Source organism: Sapajus apella, unplaced genomic scaffold, assembly GCF_009761245.1.
Source record: "Sapajus apella isolate SASKATOON/1434 unplaced genomic scaffold, GSC_monkey_1.0 scaffold254, whole genome shotgun sequence".
NCBI classification, from domain to species: Eukaryota; Metazoa; Chordata; class Mammalia; order Primates; family Cebidae; genus Sapajus; species Sapajus apella.
Window position 1 is genome coordinate 290657 of NW_022437194.1, and position 8087 is coordinate 298743.

Genomic DNA, 8087 nt, shown 5'->3' on the forward strand with positions numbered 1-8087 from the left:
GAGGACAGAAGGAGATGGAACAGAAAATATCAAGTGTGCTTCCAAAGATTTTCAACCTTGTTCTTTTGAAAGAGACATCCCTGTTCAACAGGCAGAGGGAAAAGAATGAGTTTGCAGTAGACTAGAAGTTTTGAGGTAGAGAAGATAGCTGTACTTTACGCTTCCTTCTATTGGTTCTTTGAAGGTTTCTGACTTCATTTTGTTTAAAATGTGAATTTACAAACTATCAGCATGTAGGTGCAAACATGAACATAAAAATATAGTACAAAGCCAAATAAAACTATTTTAATTAGTTGCTATGGTAAATTATCAATTCATCAGATTTTCCCCATGTATCTTTGACTGAATGAATTCACATCCTATAAATTAATTCTGAGACTCTTCTGTAGACTCATAATAATTCAAATAAAATTTACTCAGAATGTTTAGGATGAAAATGTACTGCTGTTTCTGTCCTGATACCCTGTCTCACTTTTACGTTCCTCCACTTTGGGGCACTGTAGTTCACTTTGGTGAGTGTTCAGCATCATGCACGCTAGTGGAAGCTGGAGAGACATGGCTGCAGAATGAAAGACACAGAGAAGTGCTGGATTCATTATTTTGTTTTTTTAACCTTAATCTTCCTTTTGGTGCTGTTTTATTAATTATCTCCATTTACCAATAACAGACAAGGTAAAAGATAAGAGCAAAAAAAAATATTCCATTTGCCCATGCCTATTGCAAAGGATAAGAAATAAAACATGTTATGAAATACAAATCTAGTATCAAGAAATAATAAAATTAAAGTATGAAGTGCTCACTTCCCCAACATATACCAAATTTTAGTATATGTAGTATACAACATATACTAAAATTGGAATGATACAGAGAAGATTAGCATGGCCCCTGCACAAGGCTGACATGCAAATTCATGAAGTGGTCCATATTTTTAGCCAAAAATCTTCTCAAACTGATAAGCAACTTCAGCAAAGTCTCAGGACACAAAATCAACTTGCAGAAATCACAAGCATTCCTACATACCAATAACAGACAAACAGAGAGCCAAATCAAGAGTGAACTCCCATTCACTATTGCTACAAAGAGAATAAAATACTTAGGAATACAACTAACAAAGGATGTAAAGGACCTCTTCAAGGAGAACTACAAACTACTGCTCAAGGAAATAAGAGAGGACATGAACAGATTGAGAAACATTCCATGCTGACGGTTAAGAAAATCAATGTTGTGAAAATGGCCATACTGTCCAAAGTAATCTATAGATTCAATGCTATCCCCATCAAGATACCAATGACCTTCTTTACAAAACTGGAAAAAAACACTTTAAACTTCATATGGAATCACAAAAGACCCGGCATAGCCAAGACAATCCTAAGCAAAAAGAACAAAGCCAGAGGCATCACACTGCTGGACTTCAAACTATACTACAAGGCTACAGTAATCAAAAAAGCATGGTACTGGTACCAAAACAGAGACATAGATCAATGGAGCAGAACAGAGGCCCCAGAAGAAACAACACACATCTACAATCATCTGATCTTTGACAAACCCAGCAAAAACAAGCAATGGAAAGGACTCCATGTTTAATAAATAATGTTGGGAAAACTGGCTAGCAATGTGCAGAAAGCAGAAACTGGATCCCTACCTGTCCCATTACACTACAATTAACGCCAGGTGGATCAACGATTTAAACATAAAACGTAACACCATAAAAACACTAGAAGAAAATTTAGGCAAAACCATCCAGGACATAGGCATAGGCAAGGACTTCATCACTAAAACACCAAAAGCAATGGCAATAAAAGCCAAGATAGACAAATGGGATCTAATTAAACTCCAGAGCTTCTGTACAGCAAAAGTAACCATAATTAGAATGAATTGGCAACCAACAGAATGGGAAAAAATTTTTGCACTCTACCAATCTGACAAAGGGCTAATAGCCAGAATCTACAAAGAACTAAAACACCTATACAAGAAAAAAATGAACAAACCCATCCCAAAGTGGGTGAAGTATATGAAAAGACACTTTACAAAAGAAGACATATATGAGGCCAACAAACATGAAAAAAATGCTCATCACTGGTCATTAGAGAAATGCAAATCAAAACCACACTGAGATATCATCTCATGCCAGTTAGAATGGCAATCATTAAAAAATCTGGAGACAACAGGGGCTGGAGAGGATGTGGAGAAATAGGAACACTCTTAAACAGTTGGTGGGAGTGTAAATTAGTTCAACCATTGTGGAAGACAGTGTGGCGATTTTTCAAGGGTCTAGAAATAGAAATTCCATTTGACCCAGCAATCCCATTACTGGGTATGTACCCAAAGAACTATAAATTGTTCTACTATAAAGACACATGCACACGTATGCTGATTGCAGCCCTGTGTACAATAGCAAAGACCTGGAACCAACCCAAATGCCCACGAATGATAGACTGGACAAAAAAAATGTGGTACATATACACCATAGAATACTACACAGCCATAAAAATCAATAAGTTCGTGTCCTTTGTAGGGACTTGGATGAATCTGGAAACCATCATTTTCAGCAAACTGACACAAGAACAGAAAGCCAAACACCAGATGTTCTCACTCATAGGTGGGTGTTGAACAATGAGAACATGTGGACTCAGGGAAAGGAGCATCACACACTGGGGGCAGTTGTGGGGGGTAGTGGAGAGACAGCGGGGGATGTGGAGGGAGGGAAGGTGGGGAGGGATACGATGGGAGAAATGCCAGATATAGTATGCACCTAAAGTAAAATAAATAAATTTTAAAAAAAAAGAGTACAAATGTGGAAGCACCCCCCACACCCAAATATAAAATATACTGTTCTAGTTGATTTTCCTCAAATTTATTTATTTAATTCATTAAAAAATATATTTCTGAGAATTTCTGGTAATACCTTCTTTCTATTCACAACTGATCTTTGTTCTGTGTTAAGTTTGTGTTAATCCATGTGTTTTCCTAGGATATTTTCAGGATAAAATTCCTGGAAAAATCTATGAATTTTACAATTATGTCAAACAGAAAACTGTGTTGACAAGTTTCTTAGAGAAAGAGAAATTGAAAAAATTTTGTGTTTTTCCAGAGATCTCCATGGATATGTGTCTAAAAGAGCAATCTAGATGAAAGTATTATACAGAAGATTCAGATTCCTATTCAGGAAATCTAGAAAAGCACACGGTGACATTGATTTTTTGGAGAAAATAAATGAATAACATTTTTGTGATTGTCCTCAGGTGTCATATTTTCACACATCAGTACCGAAAAGATCCTACTAGGCTGGAAATAAACTCAAACTCTGAAACTAGATTAAGTTCAAATCCTGGTTCTGGCCCTTGCTATCTGTGTCATCTCAGGCAGGTTACTAAACCATTCTGGACTTTAGTTACCTCATATAAAATTGAAATTTGTATGAGTTAATTTTTATAAAACACATCAAACAAGGATTTTCAAATAGAAGTTACTATATTTGATTAACTCAATAAAACTTTATGCTTTAGTGTGTATATTTCAGATATATTGCTTGGAAAGATTTTGAATATTTCTTTTTATTATTTAAATTTTCTGTCTAAATAAATTATTCACAGAATTGTCAAATTTAAGAATGGTTCCCCACTTTGAACTAGATTTTATTTGTTTTATTTATTATTTTTATTACAATGGTGTGAACATTCCAGAACAAGAGGCAAAAATCAGTTAGAAGATTTTACAAGCACTCTATACTCTTTCAATTCTGCAGAGATAGGAGAAAAAACATTAATTGTATAGAGCTATATGCTAAATTATTTAAAATAAAAGAAATACTTAGAAAATTGGCCCAAGTGTATGTCTCAGTCATTGTAAATAGAATAACTAAACATTCCTGATAAGATAGTAAATCACTGAAAAACACTAGGCTTCAGGGAAAGGTTGTACGTACTGTATTGAAAGATTAATTCAATCTTATGTTTGAAGAAGAGTGATCTCTTCAAAGGTAACACATGTAGATCACTAAGATGAGAACTTTGAAAGCCCCGCATCACTGCTCTTTTCCATAAGTGACATATTACAATTTGTCAAATGAATTTTGAAATTCATACTCGATATAATTTTAAGAGTAATAGAGATAATACCAACATTTCTGTTTGCCTTTGGAATACATCTTTTATATTTGCTCATGATCTATTATGTAATGAACTAATGTGTTAAGAAACAACATTTTAAATAAACTGAAGCAGTCACAGGGTGCACAGACACCTGGAGAAGATGTGAATACTATCCAGCTTCTTTATTTGCTCACTAGTCTTGGTGGGTTTATCCAAATCTCTCTTTGTGTTGAAAGAGCTAGTCTTGTCCAATAGTGAAATATCTGTCAGCTATTTTGTTTTTTAACCTATATCCTCTCTTTTAATTGTATAATTTTTATTGATCTATATTTAAGTACATTAATTCTTCTTCCTCTTATATCTAATTTGCTCTTAATCCTATTGAATAAAACTTTATTTCAAATATTGTGTTTCTAGCTCTTGAATATTCATTTTTATAGTTTTTATTTTTCTAATAATATTTACTATGTTTATTCGTTATAAACATATTTTATTGTATGTCCTTAAAATATGGATATAACAGCTGCCTTAAAATCCTTGTCTACTAATTTTAGCAACTGAGTTACCTTAGATTTGATCTCTAGCGATTTATTTGTCTCTTGAGTATGGGTGTCATTTTCTGATTTCCTTTTATAAATAGTAATTTTGAGCCATATATGTTCTGACTATGGATTCTGTTATGTTCTTCTTAAATTTTTTTTTGACAGCAATTGGTTAACTTGGCTGAACCAAAAATTCATGCTTTGTCTTCCCTGCAGTGAGAACTGCTGAAATATCTGTTCATCTATTTTGGCTTCAGTGGGCTGCTTGAAGTCTATTTTCACATTTATAATTCAGGGGCCACTCAGAAATTTGGCTAGATTGTATTTGCACAGTTGACCTTCCTCACTGTATCTCTGTCATTTCTCACATCTCTTCTCTACTTCCAGCTATTATGGGAGCAATGACTTCTGTCCATCCTCTGGCTCTTCAAGCCAGTAAGGCTAGAGCCTGATCAGAATCAAAGAGCCTTAAAAGGGAGAAAGTGCTGGACATTTCTTCTAGTGTTGACTTCCTTCCAGTTTCTGTATGATTTTTGTCCCTCAACAATTGCTTCAGAAAATTGTTTCGTATTTTGTTCAGACTTTATAATTATTATATGTAGAAAGTTGGAGTTGGAACTTTTATATTTGATCGCTTTTAGTGGCAAACTTGAAGACCTAAATTTATAATGCTTTTCTACATAGAATTTGCATGTGCTTTTGCTTATAAGGGGAAGCTACTAACCTAGTGTGATCTTGTTCTTTTTTGGGGCTAATATGTTCCTTTATACTGCTTCTTACCCAAAGGCTGGCCTTCCTTTCTCAGGGAAGATTTATTTCTCCTTTAGGTTTACAGCGCAAGTTCAGATCAAGTTCCAATTCATGTTTCCTTTCGCTCTCACTCTCTAAAAACCTGAGCCCAAGAATGCAATGACAACATGTATAAAAGACATCTGTTTTATAGTAGAATGAGGGCCCTTTAGACTATTAAGCTGCCACACTGCTATGTATGAAACTTTTAATTCTACAAAGTTTTATACTTCATTTACAAATAATAATTTACATTGAATCATTTGGTTTCTTGATCATCTTAAAGTCTTTCATGCCAGTTTTATTCATACTTTTGAATTCTTATAAATATTCTACTTTGGGGGGGATACAAGATGGACTAACAGGAACAGCTCTGGAGTGCAGTTCCCAGCAAGAACAACACAGAGGGTGAGTGCCCACTGCATTTCCAAGCAAATTTTCACTGCCCACAGACCAGGAGATTCCCAGGCCAAAAAGCGCCATGAGTTTTCAGCACAGCAGTTTCAGCCAGTGACGGCTTGGTGCACAGAAACTCACACAAATCTGAGCAGCTACTTCAATTGGTGCCTGGAGCACTTGGGAGACAGAGTCCTCCATTCAACTGAAAGGGAGGGGGCTGAGGCAGGGAGCCAGGTGATTTGGCTCAGTGGGAACCACTCCCACAAAACAAGCAATCTGAAATGTTCTGGATTAAGAGTTTCACAGCAAGTGCAGCTGGACCCAGGACAGTCCAGCTTAGTGGGGGAAGGACAACCACCACTACTGAGGCAGTCTGCCACTATTGAGGTAGTTCACATAGCAGCTGGGCAGAGCCTGCAGTAGCTCAGCAATGCCTCTGCTGGCAGACTGTGACCAGACTACTCCGTGTGGGGTAGGTCATTTATAAAAAAAGGCAGCAGCATGACAGAAACTTATAAATAAAGCCGACTGTCCTAGTACAGAGCATCTGGGAAAAGAGGCAGTTATAAGTTCTGCTGCAGCAGACTTAAAAGTGCTTATTCGGCAGCTCTACGCAGAACAATGGAGCTCCCAGCACAGCACTTGAGGTCCTATAAGGGACTGACCATCTCCTCAAGCAACTCCCCAACCCCTGAATACCCAAAGAGACATCTCATAAAAAAGAGCTCAGGCCGACATCTGGTAGGTACCCTTATGGGTTGAAGATAACAGAAGAATCTGGCAGCAACCCTTACTGTTCTGCAGCCCCTGTGGGTGATCCCCAGGCAAGCAGGGTCTGGAGTGGACCCCCAGCAGTCCTGCAGCAGAGAGGCCTGACTATTAGAAGGAAAACTAAGACACAGAAAGAAATAGCTTCATCATCAACAAAAAGGATGTCCACACAGAGATCCCAACTGAAAGTCACCAACTACAAAGACTACAGGTAGATAAATCCACTAAGATGGAAAGAAACCAGCATAAAAAAGATGAAAACACCCAAAACCAGAACGACTCTCCTCCTCCAAAGGATCAAAATTCCTCACTAGCTAGGGATCAAAGATGAATGGAGAATGAATCTGCTGAATTGACAGAAACAGACTTCAGAAGGTGGATAAAAACAAACTTCTCAGACCTGAAAGAACATGTGCTAACCCAATGCAAAGAAACTAAGAACCTTAAAAAGGGTTAGATGAATAAATAGCTTAGAGAAGAACATAAACGACTTGATGGAGCTGAAAAACACAGCATGAGCACTTTGCAAAGCATACACAAGTTTCAATAGCTGAATCAACCAAGCAGAAGAAAGGATATTAGAGATTGAAGATCAACTCAATGAAATAAAATGAGAAGGCAAGAATAGAGAAAAAAGAGTGAAAAGAAATAAAACCTCCAAGAAATATGGGATTATTTGAAAAGACCTAATCTATGTTTAATAGGTGTACCTGAATGTGACAGAGAGAATGAATCCAAGCTGGAAAACACTCTTCAGGATATTATCCAGGGTAACTTCCCCAACCTAGCAAGGAGGGCCACCTCTGAAGTCCAGAAAATACAGAGAACACCACAAAGATATTCATCAAGAAGAGCAACCCCAAGGCATGTAATTGTCAGATTCAGCAGGGTTGAAACCCAGGAAAAAATGCTGAGGGCAATCAAAGAGAAAGGTTGGGTTACCCACAGAGGGAGCCCATCAGGCTCACAGAGGATCTCTCCACAGAAACCCTACAAGCCAGAAGAGAGATGGGGGCAATATTCACAATCCTTAAAGAAAAGAACTTGAACCTAGAATTTCATATCCAGCCAAACTAAGCTTCATAAGTGAAGGAGAAATAAAATCATTTGTGAACATGAAAGTACTCAGGGATTTCATCACCACCAGGCCTGCCTTACCAGAGCTCCTGAAAGAAGCACTAAACAAGGAGTGGAACAAAAAGTACCAGTCACTGCAAAAACACACCAAATGGTAAGGCCATTGACATAATGAAAAAATGCGTCAACTAATGGGCAAAACATCCAGCTAGCATCAAAATGGCAGGATCAAATTCACACGTAACAATATTAATCTTAAATGTAAATGGGCTAAATGCCCAAATCAAAAGACACAGACTGGCAAAGTGGATAAAAAGTCAAGATCCATCGGGATGCTGTATTCAGGAAACCCATCTCACATGCAAGGACACACATAGGCTGAAAATAAAGGGATGGAGGAAGATTTACCACACAAATG

At 37.1% G+C, this 8087-nt stretch overlaps 1 pseudogene; it reads left to right on the forward strand.

Moving 5' to 3' along the window:
• The first annotated feature begins 830 nt into the window (after positions 1-830).
• On the forward strand, positions 831-930 carry LOC116545294 (annotated as a pseudogene).
• Positions 931-8087: the final 7157 nt, after the last annotated feature.